Raw genomic sequence first — 13,104 nt, forward strand, 5'->3', positions numbered from 1 at the left:
CCTAGAACAGAGCTCAGAACTGTTCTGGGGAGGACCTAATGCATGCCCCCCTAAAATATGGGGGATAGATCCTGACGATAGCCCTGACTTCAGGATTCTGAAAGCAAGAGGCTGACTGAAGTTATCCAAATGGCAGGGCAACGAGAGAGAGCAGATGGCAGAGGGAAGAAGCGCCATTTTTTCCATTTGAAAGGGAAAGGATACTTAATTCACTCCCACTCCCACCCCACGTTCCTAGTGAAGGGGAATTATGCATACACCATATCGAAAGGACATGTTCAAGAAGGTTGACTTCAGGGCAAGGAGCATATTCTCGTGTCAGGATCTGAGAGAAGAAAGTTATAAGAGGTTCCCGAGAGAGGGTTTCACCCATGCTAGGGAATACCTGTGTGTGTGTGCAAGGTCTTCCCATGAATGTCTCAGAAGAACATACCTCTGCACCACACAAAAGAGCCAGCATTTGACTATTGCTGACAGAAGGCACTTGACACCCATGAGAGAGAGTCTCCCAAACAGCACCAGCTATGTAACAAGCCCTCTTCTCTTTTCTTCCAGTTCTTCTTCTTACAGCACGGCCTGCTACAGAAGCTTAAAGGGGAGGACAGAAGGCAAGAAAAGAAGTGCATGTAACTGGTTTATTGAACAGACTGCACTCGATGGAAATAAGAAGGGACTATTGTTTCCCCCCTTTGCCACTGCCTTCAGACACATCTCAGCTCTCCTTTCTCTTCCTATTGGTGATAGCTTTGGCAGACACCTTGGCTTTCCGGCTTGTGATTATTTTCTTCTGGTACTGGTGGCATTTCTTTTCTTTTCTTCTCTCTCTTTTTTTTTTCTTCTCCCTCTTCTGTTAGAATCTAGGCCTGGGAAAGGCCTTTTAAAACCTGACTCTGAAGGTAGAAGCCACGAAAGTAAAAAACAGGTTTGTCTGTGTAAAAATGAAATGTTCTAACATTTTGAAAACTTCATAAATACAACTGAAGGGCAACATGCTAAAGTGCAAACACAGTTAACTCTTGGCAATCGATGGGTTAGCTGTGTGATTCAGGGGATTTGTTTCACATCTCTGAGCTCCAGTGTTCTCAGCTCTAAAGGGGCGGGGTCAATACTATTACCTACATCAGTGGGTTGCAGGGAGAATTAAATTAGTTTATGTGCAGCACTTAGCATGGTGTTCAGCAAAGAGTAAACTCAAATAAACATCAGTTCTGTATCTTCATTGTCATCATTAAATCTCCAAGTGTCTAGTTATGGGTAGTAAAAATCAATTTATAAGCGTTCTTTCTCTTTGTTTTTGTCAGTACCGCCATAGTTTTCTACAATGAGCATGTGGTACTTCAGTGGGGAAAATACACAAACTATTTCAATTAAAAAAATAAGAATAGAGGCATGGAGGAGCCTCTGCTAACTGTACAAAGTCGAGAAAGGCAGCTGCATGTTTCTCACTTGGGCTAGAGCTGGTCACTCTATTTAGTTTGTTACAAAGAATGTCCCTCCGTTACTGAATAGGGAAAATGATTCTCTTCCAACATAGGCAAGAACCATCTGGTCATTCATTGATTGAAATAAATATCTGCACACGAATTATGTTTCCACTGATCAGTATATATACACACAAGACATGAGAAAGGCATAATAAAAGCCTTAGAAAACATCCACAGGAAGAGAATCAAACGTTTTGTGTCACAGCTTTGTGCCATGTTGTCACATCAGATTTGACTTGTTTATCATATCACTTCATTTACTCTAACCAAAAATTATTCCTAGGACTCAGTTTCCTTTCCTGGCATAGCCACTCATTCAGGGCATCATTGTATGAAAATAAGGCAAATGGAAAGATACTGATGTCATTGTCAGATGAAGCAAAACCACATGAGAGGCCCTGGCTCTGGTGCTCATTTAGGTTAGATCGAAGTAAGAGGGAAGACGTTCTGGGATGTACGTGTCACAGTTTTTGAAACAGCTGCCCTCCACAAACAAGCCCAATTTACAAGAGAAGAACATATAAGGTGTTGGCGGGGGGGGGGAGTCAGCTTTTAAAACTATGTTACTAAGTACACATTTGCTTCTAAACTTTAAAGCAGTGCTGAATCGCATTTGTATAGAGTTAGAGCATTGCTTTAAACACACACGCACACCCCAACACACACACACACACACACACACACCCCATGGAGGTAATCCAGTCACTCCTGCAGCACAGATGTGCACAAGAATGCTCTAAGTGATTAAGATAGGGCTTTAAAGTTAGTTAATTAGAAACATCTCCCTTTGTATGATCAACACTGATATGAGCTTTGAGTTCTGATTGGCTAAATGTAAATTTAAATTTTAAGATGCACAAAATACTCTTTGGACCTGTTCTTGTGTTGAACTGTCTTAGAGTAAGGGCCTTCCATGTTCAGACTACCATAAAAAAAAAAAAATAGAATTCTGCTCATCTGATATTATTAAACTGAGCTTCTCATAAATAGCATTTATCCTTTCTTGGAAGGAAAGATAACAAAAGTCATAAGTGTAACATTTAAAAACCTATCTGAATATGAAGAAATCACTGTCATTATAAAAAAACCACACTGCTCTTCCCGATTATTGGCATGATCCTTTTTAAAAAGGCCAGAGGACCACTGAGAGGGTAAAATATAATTTACAGGAAACTGTTCAGCGTCGTGCTTGGCACAAGCAGTTGCTTAATAAAGTTTCAGTTTTACAGAAATGAAGGTGAGTGCTAGAGAAAGTGAACCTAAACAGCTATAGTAAGCATGCACTTATTTTTAAATTCAGATTTTATTTTCACAAGATTTAATAAATAACAAACTCCCAATCTACATGGTAAATGGGTAAAAAACATTTTTGCCATGGGAGATTTTAAAGGTATAATCACATGAAGCTCTCAAAGGTCAAATGAGGCCACTTCCCATTGGCCTCACACTCCTTGACCCAAAGCCACATCCACAGAGAACACAAGGTCACTCCCAATCTCCTGGGATCATGTTGACAAGACCATTCATTCACGGATTAGCAAAAGAATCCAACTTCCCTGGTTCATTAAAGAATGGATCAGTTTAGGTCATCTGCTAACAAATATATGTTATTCTTTTATTGGAAAACAATACGCATGTACTCTTTGAAAGAGATACACTTGATCACTTCTGCCTGCTAGGATTAAAGAAGCTGCTAGTGTTAATGGCAAAGACACTTATGTGCAAAACCTTCCATCTTGTTTTATCTGTATTTTGTTCACAACTCCAGAGAGGTTGGTAACAATGCCAATTAAATTTTGCTCTCACTGAAGTGTCACATATGTCCTAGAAATAGGAATGAGAAGGAAGGTACATTAGAAGGGGGAGTGTGGCAAGGCACCTTTAGGAAAAAATGAAACAAGATGGGATCAGGAGGGAGACAAACCATAAAAGATTCTTAATCTCACAAAACAAACTGAGGGTTGCTGGGGGGAGAGGGGTAGGGAGAGGGTGGTTGGGTTATGGACATTGGGGAGGGTATGTGCTATGGTGAGTGCTGTGAAGTGTGTAAGCCTCATGATTCACAGACCTGTACCCCTGGGGCTAATTATACATTATATGTTAATAAAAAAATACATACATATGTTTAAAAAAGAAAAAAAAAAGAAGCAAATTGCCTTGGACTCAAATTTCAGAGTTATCACCTAACAGGTAAGTAGCGTTAGGCCAACAAGATAACCTAGTTGAGCCATTGGTTTTTCACTTATTAATGGGAACTACTTCTTAGAGTTATTTTAAAAATTAGTTAAAATGGTATGTGTATAACTGATGGAGATCAGAGACTACACATCAGTAAATCCATTTCATCCCAAGGCCAATTGCTTTAGAAGAAAACACACTTGCTTAGACTAGATAAGCTGGTTGCTGATGGCTTGGGTGCCATAATTGGAGAGAGTCTCCTAGAAAAGTTCCAGAACTAGTTGAAGGATTCAGATATTCTCTTATATTTATTTCTGCTCTAAACAGATGCCACTGAATCCTTCACCTTGCCCTGGTGGCTATCAGTGGTATTACTGGTCTAAAAACTTCCCAGATACTGGAGTAATGAGGATGGAAAACTATGATGACGACAACAAACCGCCATCCCTTGTCATATCTTCTCTTCTATTATTTTTGAAGTGCGGCTGCATAAGGCACTTATAGAAAACCATGAATATATAAAAAAAAGCTGTTGGAGAAATCTGTTTCAAGTTGGATGTGAGATGCAGAGATTTGAGGATGGGCCAATAATAAACATGGTAGCAAATTCAGAAAGAGTGAGGTAATGAACAGGAAAGAATCTCATACCTAGACAGCAATATCAAAATCTTCATTCTTAAGAATGTTTTCCCCTCTTCAACTTCTTCTCTGTCACGTATCTAGTAATTGCTTGTAGTCAAGAACTGAATAGTTTTCAAAGGGTAGTCAGATAGTAAGTGCCTATTGTGTTAGCACGCATGTTTAAGTAAAGGGTATTCTTGCCATGTGTCATAGAAAGTAAAATACAGTTGTTGGAACCTCATCTCTTTTGGCACAATTTGTTGCGATTCTTTTCATTGTTCTTTAACTGCGTATGGTCACACAGGTAAACTACAAAAGCAACTCAATGTTATTGTGGGGTAACAGTATGATTTTATTAAAGAATGTTCTCTGTAAAAAATAGTAATGCATTAATTTGTTTTTCAAAACCAGTTAGAATTATGGGAATGAGTTGGTTGAAAAAGCTGTCTAAAGTAGGTTTATATTAATATATATATAATATATATTCTCTATAAATAAATAAATAAATAAATAAATAATATCTATTTATCTAATAAAATAGCATCTTTCACAATAAAATCTACCCATAATGCCTTTTTTAAAAAAACTTTTCTATGACTAGAAAAACTTTATCTAACAGTTCTCTGTAAGCTTAAATCATGAGAGTCTGAATAATATTCAAGACATAAATTGTGTGTCACACTTCTCCAAGTCACCAATTATTAACCTGGAGACCCTGAATGGTCTTCAGGGAATCCTTGAAGCCATTGTAATTATATGGATAATTGTGTGCATGTGTGATATATACTGGCATTTTTCTAAAGACTAGAGTCTCTTAAGCTCACCTAACTTCTAAAGGGGTTTATAACACTCTCCTAGGGTTGAGGATTTTCTTCATTCCTAAATATATTTTATATAACTGCTCTTTATTAGGTACTATGCTAAGCATGTACCTCACCACATAGTACCTATGCTAAGCATGTACATCACCACACTGAAGATGTGGTGCTTGGCCTCTACATTGTAGAGTCTAGCAATTGTTGTGAATAGGGAAGCAGGGTGAAATCATCAAATTTACCATCCTGCTAACTACCTTTCTCTCCTAATTCAGGCCCACTCCATGTAATTTTCTTCTCCAGATCCCACATTCTCCTTGGGACAAATTCTCCTTCATATAATCTGTATTGAATTCCACCACCATACCTTTACTAATGTTTTTCAGTCAAACTGAGGTACCCTCTCTACTCTTATCTTGAAAGGTTCAGTTCAAGATCTACCTTCCTCAAGATGCTTTCTCTGAGACTCCAGAATGATGATGACTACATATGCTCTGCTGCTTTTATGTAACTTCATTTTCCCTTCAGAACTAAAAGTCAGCTCTAGAAGGTTGGAATCACACCTTACAAACAGTATTTTTGTTTGTGTTCCTGCCTTGGTTGAGTCTACTCTAAATGTTCATTTGTTTCCTGCTAGAGAAGATGAATAGACTTTAGGACATCTCTCCGACCTAGATTATAACAGAACCATAAAAAGATCTTAGAAGGGAATCCGAAAGAAAAAGATGTTAAGAAAGGAGAGAAAAATAAACGACAAGAGAAGAGTCAGCAAAAGACTATACGCCAAGAGAGACAGGGAAGAAAAGTGTGCTCTTGGAAGTACACCAAAGGTGCTGGGCTCTCCATGGAGGCTGATTGCAGATACACCACAAAGCTCTAGGAGTATTCTCAAACCTTAGGAGGTAGGCACAGTGCTATTACTAATTGCAGGCAGAAGAGAATCCTCATGGAACTTGTTCATGCTTGTGAACAAAGCTGTAGCCAAGCTAAGTAAGAGGCATGTTGTCTTCCTACAGCATGAATCTTCGTAGGAGATGAAGTCTGCCAAGATTCATAAAATGTACCCACTTCTGTTCATTCCAGTGGGAATGAATGTTACTGCCAGACAAAGTTCATAACGCTGTGAGTCTTAATGAGGATGCAAATCAGAAGTTTTAAAGCACCTGGGGAGTTTTAAAAATACTAATGATGTCTAGGGCCCGTCCCCAACAACTCTGATTCAATTGATTTGGGCTAGCCCCTGGGCACTGGTATTTGTTTATACCAGGTGATTCGTAAGCGCTACCAGAACAGAGAACTACTGTACCTGCCATCTAGGAAGAAAACTAGGAACTTGGGGAGGAGGGTAGAGTTGCGGGGGCGGGGCGGGGAGGTATGGATGGATGGTGTTTATCTCTTTCTTAAGGGGAAGGTTAGAACTGTACAAGCAAAAAAAGAAGGATATATGGAGCAAACACGTAGCTACATGGACAGTGCTAAGAGTTGGTTCTATAAACTCCAACAAAGGAAAGAAGACATTAGAAAAGTGTTCTTTATGAAGCTAGGAAAGTATATCCCTAATTGGCCAGTATTGTTAAGAAACCTTTAAGCTAAATTTTGGAAGGAAGAGAGGGAGAAAAATCCTCAGACACAACTCATAAAACCTGAAACCATGCAGAATAAAACAAAGGAGCAAGTGGTAAAAATGCCAAGGGAAAATAAAGGGAAATCAATGAGGATGAAATTTTTGAGACTAACAGGTCTGTATACTAACATACAAGGTTGAACAAGATCGATTTAACTTGGAATTTTTATGCAAGAAGACATGCTCTTAACAGGTAAGATTCACTTCTAAGGTACTGCAAGGGAACAGGGGAAGGGAAGCAGGTACTGATTAGGAATGTAAGTGCTGATGTCCTGCTACCCAGGAAGGCCATGCAGGTGGTGAGCACTGCTTTTGCTTCCCTGTCTCCATGCCCATTCTGTTTCTCACAGGGTGCTAGGCTCCCAATCTGGCCATGGCCACACTCAAGGTCCAGCCTAAAGTCCAACCAAAGTGAATGTGTTCCATGAAGACCTATGCATTTACACAGAGAACATGCTGGGGAGCTACTTCCCCAAGAAGATTTCTGAGTTGGATGCCTCCCCCCCCCCACCCTGGTGCTGGTGTTGGTGGGGAGAACATGGCCGGGGAGGGGGGGAAGGACAGAGAATCTCAAGCTTCTTGTGGAGCCTGACATGGGGTTCCAGGACTCTCAGGACCCTGAGATCATTACCTGAGTCAAAATCAAGAGCCAGACACTTAACTGACTGAGCCACCCCACTGGCCCCTGAGTTAGATGCATTTTTAAAGGAGCCAGCTCTCAATGAAGCCAACCTGAGCAATCTGAAGGTCCAGCTGGACATCCCAGTGCCTGAACCAGTCAAGGAGAAAGGGAAGGAGGAGCAGTAGAACAGCATAAGAAAGAAAACAAAGATGAAAAGAAGAAAGGGGAAGAAAAAGACAAAGGTCTCCTGTGTGGCCCAGTGAACTGCAGTGAGAAGACTGTGGTCCTCCTTTGGTGTCTAAAGCCAGAGATCAAGGATCCATTGAGCAACTCAACCTGGTCACTACCTGGTTGCAGCTATAGAAACCTCAGATCGAAGACGCAAACAATTTTGGAGTGGCAACCCAAGAGAAGGTGTTCCAACTGATGACAACCTTCACAACAGGCTGGAAAGCTTCCACATTCAAACCTCCAAGTATTTCTCTCAGTGGGACGATGTTGTGAGCCAAGCAGCCCCATGTGGGTGACTACTGGCAGCTGGTGTACAATCTCTGGACAAGGAAGAGTGCTAGGATATCCAGTGGTTGGTCATGGAGATCCGCAATGCTGTGTTACATGACATCATTCTGAAGAGCTCTGAGAAGCTCAAGAAGCCCAGGGGAGAAACAAAAGGAATGATCTATTGAGGATCTGCACTCATTCTGTAATGGGCCCAGCAGAGACCTTCTTATCTTTTACACAGGACTCTAGAATTTCCCCCACCTTCAGCCTGCTGAGGTTTTTCCTCTCCTTGCCTCTGAGACATAATAAATAGTCACACCATTGCTTTTCAAAAAAAGACTTCAAGAGTTAAAGTATTAGGATTCTGGGTTCAAATTCTGAGCTTATCACTTACGATGGTATACCCTTGGGCAAGCAAGTGACTTTACTTTCCCAAGCCTCGGTGTCCTCACAGGTGAAATGGAGAGGATGATATCTACATTATAAGAATTACTATTAGTATAGTTTGCATCAAATGAAGTCTTAGATATTAATAACCTAGTACAGAATGTGGCACCTAGTCACCACTGAATAAATACTAGCTTTTCAATATTAGGGTTATTATTAAGAATAAACCCTGGCCAAAAGGAAAAAAAAATCATCCAAAAGAAAAAGATTTGCTCAAAGTAGAGAGCCATGTATATTACAAAGATCATAATATCTGTCTGGTAGGTTATAAACCCAAGGGTGAAAGCACTTTGGAGAAAAGAAAAAAAAATGGTGGTGATATATATCTATATACATACTTATTTCTTCTTGGAAGTGTACCCCAGACTACCAGGCCAGGTAGAGGGCATGGTTTGGTAACAGAGACTACAAAACAGGCACAGAAGTAACATAAAGCAGCGGTGGGGGCCTTCAACCATGAGGACACCATCTGGAAGGCTTGCTTGGCAAAAACACAGTATTGGATAAATTCTTGACTCACTTGGCTAAGAGTTTAAGCTCTAAAAAGGCAGATGAAGCAAGTAGGGAAACTACTTTTCTGGACTTAAATCAGACAATTAGAGATGGAAGGATGAGTTGGGGATGTGGAAATGATCAGGAACTTGAAAGAAAGCATTCACTTAGCATCATGAAACCCTTAGCAACAGAAGAAAAATATGGGGAGTAAATAGAATTTGGTTATGTTTAGGTTGGAGAAACATTTCACAAATCTGAGAACAGATAGGTATAATCCCTTGGAAAAGATGATGTGGGAAGTGGGGTCTGAGTGCAACCAAGGACATGCAGAACAAAGCTGGGAAGAGCAGGTCTTCATATAACTGGGGTTCTCACACTGTCGGGGAGTGGAGTCTGCCTGTTTTCTGCTGCTTGTTCTCTGTTCAGAGGGTAGCACTGGGGTGAATGGATATACCGAGGAAATCTCATTTTGGATCTTTCTAAGGTAAAACCTATGAGCAACAGGAGCTGTCCTCTAGGATACGAGGACCACAAAGATACCCGCCAATGAAAGATTCTAGGATTATGTTTTTAATCTCTCGCTAATTTAGAACAGAGGCCTGGACACAACAATGCAAGTCCGGCTTCCAGGATTCAGATGGTCGCGCCCTGGCAAGGTTGGGTGTTTCACCCACTTGCACACACAACACTGCCCAGGCCCCTCCCATTGTGTTATGATTTGACTGCCTCGTGTGCCAGTCTCTAAACTGCAGGGATGATTCTATCCTGCTCACTTGTGTAGTGTGGCCCCTGGCACTGAAACAGTTAACCATCTGTTTTCAGTTGCTTTTGGGAGTTAGTGGTCCCTGTCTAAGGCCATCCTTTTTCAGCTAAGGTTGCAACACAATGGGAGATGCTGGTTGGGGCTATGGATCCCATCTCCAGTTTATTTCCTCAGAAAATTCTACTTGGAAATGAAAACATATCCTCTTAGTTTAATTGAAGTCGCTGAGGATCCTCATTCTACCCTACCAAAAGCACCAGGCTTCCTTATGAAGGGGCGTTCAATTAAAGGCAATGCTGGTCTCCGGTTCCTCTTTGTCCTTTAAATTACCTGGTGCCTGAGCCTCTGTTTTGTTTTGTTCTGTTTCATTTTTGTTTGAAGGGGAGGGGGGTGGGAAATGACCACTTCAGTGACAGCCTGAAACAAATTCCCTTTTCTTGAGGTTGGTCTCTCAAGTACTTTCCCAACGGTCACTGACAAGGAAATTTATTCATTCTGATGTATAGCTTGGCCATACCCTCTAGTCATCCGTAATAACAGATAGCACGGCAACCCTCAACAGAAATGGTTTTTAAGCTCCAATATAACAAAAATATTCTGTACTTCTTAAAAGCACCCACGAAACAGCTTTCATTTCCTTATTCAACAGATTATATACCTTGAGAACGCATTACATTTTAATCACTGTTACAATTTAAATTTATAAAAAGGCTATAGTTATTTTATAATAAGAAACAATCACCAGTGAGTATCTATATGTCAAATGCAAAGAACATAGTGGTTATCAATTCACAAGGGAACTTAATTTAAGTTAACACTTGACAGATGTTTAGAACCTTTGAGGCACGTATCTGTCGAGTTTCAAAGAGGCCAATAATAATGGTGAAAAAAAAGTTTAAACATTCTCTTCATCACGACAGTTTTGAGAGAAGCATCAGCTTATAATCCAGTTAGAAATATTCCTCAAAAAAATAAAATATCAAATCAATTTAGTTAGAGAATATCTACTCTGAAGATTCAGGTCTTTTTCCATCCATTCCAGAAAGTTTAATGTAGGTTTGCTAAATGAAGCTGCAAAGAAATGGGCATGTGAAAGAAAGGGGACTCCCCTAAAACACCTGACCATTCCTTATTTTGCTGCATCTTTGTATTAAGCTATTACCAGGACACCAGAGCATGTAATTTCCTGGTTAGTGGAAATCCCTCTAATCAGAATATTTAGAATTGCTGTCTCCTTTAACTGGACTCCTTTTGTATTGTATACAACGCAGAGGGAAATGCTATCATAACACTTCAATAGTTAAGTGACTTTATGAGAAAAATAGTTCCAAATGTTTCCTAAAACCCTTCAAACCGCACCAAAGAACATTATCGTAATATTATGTTTCCCCATTGCCTCCATTATTTAAACTTGCCTCTCTTGAAATGATACTTGGATGAGAAACTTAGGTTTATGTAATGTATAAATTGTTTCAAAAGGAAAAGCCTTGGCTGCATAATTATTATATATGTAGCCATGCCAGATAATTTAATGTTTTCAATAGCTTCTCTTTATTAATTGACAGAAGAGTATACTTAACGCTTTTGGTTACTAGAGCTTTGGGGAGAACTTATTTTTTTGTGTCTCTAACCTAAGTTATCCAAATAAGCATTGTATAATTCTCTTAAGTTCAGTACTGAACACAAACAAAAACATCATAAATAATTACATTTTATATCTAAAAGCTAGTTTTCTTTGGCATCGCACATGTAACCCACACACACTGTATATCGTTTATCAAAGTAGGATAACAACACATTTCAGCGAGTCCTGTATCAAAAAGCACCTTAGTGGCAGGTTAACCTCTGATTCGGTTCTATGGTGCTCCCTCTGGAACTGTAAGTTGCCCATTTGAATGGCTTTTGCAACAAGCTTTCTAGGGGTAATTACAGGTGCATATATTGTTCAAAAAATAGCCTCGAAGCCGAAACAGCCCAAATGCCCATCAGTGAACAAGTGAGTAAATAAATGGTAGCACAGACATACTAGGAAATATTATTTGGTCATAAAAAGGAACGACGTCCTGATACACGATGACGGATGAATTCTGAAAACATTATGCTAAAGGAAAGAAGACGGGCACAAAAGTGACATATGGTTCGATTTCTTCTATAGGAAGAGATCAGTCCATAGAGACAGAACACAGACTGGTGGTTACCAGGGCTGGGGCGGGGGAGATAGGGGGAGAACTTGCTTAGCAGGGAAGGAGTTTTTCTTTGGTGATAGAAATGTCCTGGAACCAGACAGAAATGGTGGTAGCGCATTTGTGAACAGCCTAACTGCCAATGAACTGTTTGCTTGAAAATGGATATATTTTATGTTATATTAATTTCACTTCAACATTTTTTTGCAAAAAAAATGAGTAGAAAATATTTACCATCTACCCATAAGAAGCTGTCCTTCAGGAGCAACTGGAAGATGGATGGCATGGGCATTCTCTGTGTGTGGGTGTCCCCTCACCCTTCACTCAGGGCCAGCTTGTCTCCAGGCCCAGGAGGGAGTGTGCACCCAAAGCAGGGGGTCTGGATGTGGTGGCACCCCTGTCACACCAGTCAGAAGGAGATGCTTTGGGTTGCGGGGGCAGGGACAGAAAACAAACAAATGCCCCGGGCCTCTCTGTTCTGTTTTAAACTTTGGAGAACAATCCTTCTGAAATTTTACATACAATACTCCACAGACACATGTTTCAGATAACTGGCTCAGAATGTAATCTAACACTCATCAATGACTAAGGAAAATAATTTTCTACTTTATTATCAAACTTTTTTAGACATATGTAATGCATTCGGGCAAAAAGAGAGAAGGATTCTGGAATTTTGGCATTTTGATAGAATGGATATAGAAATCTCCTTAGAACGACTCAGTGGTTTAGCTCTTATTAAAAGCCTTTCTGTAACATAACGCTTCAACTGCTAGATGATTTTAGAAGAAAAATATGCCACTGCTTCCATTTCAGAAAGAGTATGGACTTGAAATTAGAAGCCCTTGGCTTACATCTCAACTCTGCCACTCACTGCGTGACCTTGGTTTAAAAAAAAAAAATCAGTCTCTCTGAGCCTCAGTTTCTTTAACACAAGAAGGTTGATGATGCCTTCTCTTTTGTGAATTAAATTATAATGGCTATGCCTGACATAAGGCAAGTGCTCAAGAAATGTATTTTCGTAAACTCACCTGCTTCTTCCCCCAGTAAAAAATATTTATTCATAATCATCCATTGTTGTGAACATCATATAAACTCCATAATCAAGAATGATTATACTGTGATAGGAGCTTCTCCCCTATACTTTGAAACATTTTGCATTTGATATATACATATAAACTGAGGAGTGGAGAGGGAGAGAGATAGATAGCAAACAGTTTGGAAAATGTCCTTAAAAGATTTTGTGCCTGGGTAAATTCAGAGTCTAAGAGTTACTCCCCATAGTTCTGGAGACACAGCTATGACAACAGTTACAGTGACGCAGAGACAGAGCAACGTAGCCCATCCCAGAGAGACAGAAAGCATGGCACTCCG

The 13,104-nt window shown here is 40.0% G+C and overlaps 1 protein-coding gene and 1 pseudogene across 9 annotated transcripts in view; one reads left to right on the top strand and one right to left on the bottom strand.

Moving 5' to 3' along the window:
* The window catches only part of GTDC1 (glycosyltransferase like domain containing 1), a 414,534-nt gene that overhangs the window by 108,658 nt on the left and 292,772 nt on the right, over positions 1 to 13,104 (bottom strand). The gene's annotated exons all lie outside the window — the stretch shown is intronic.
* LOC101690658 lies at positions 7,096 to 8,030 on the top strand (annotated as a pseudogene).

This window comes from Mustela putorius, unplaced genomic scaffold (genome assembly GCF_011764305.1).
Source record: "Mustela putorius furo isolate JIRA1106 unplaced genomic scaffold, ASM1176430v1.1 tig00003867_pilon_pilon_pilon, whole genome shotgun sequence".
Lineage (NCBI taxonomy): Eukaryota > Metazoa > Chordata > Mammalia > Carnivora > Mustelidae > Mustela > Mustela putorius.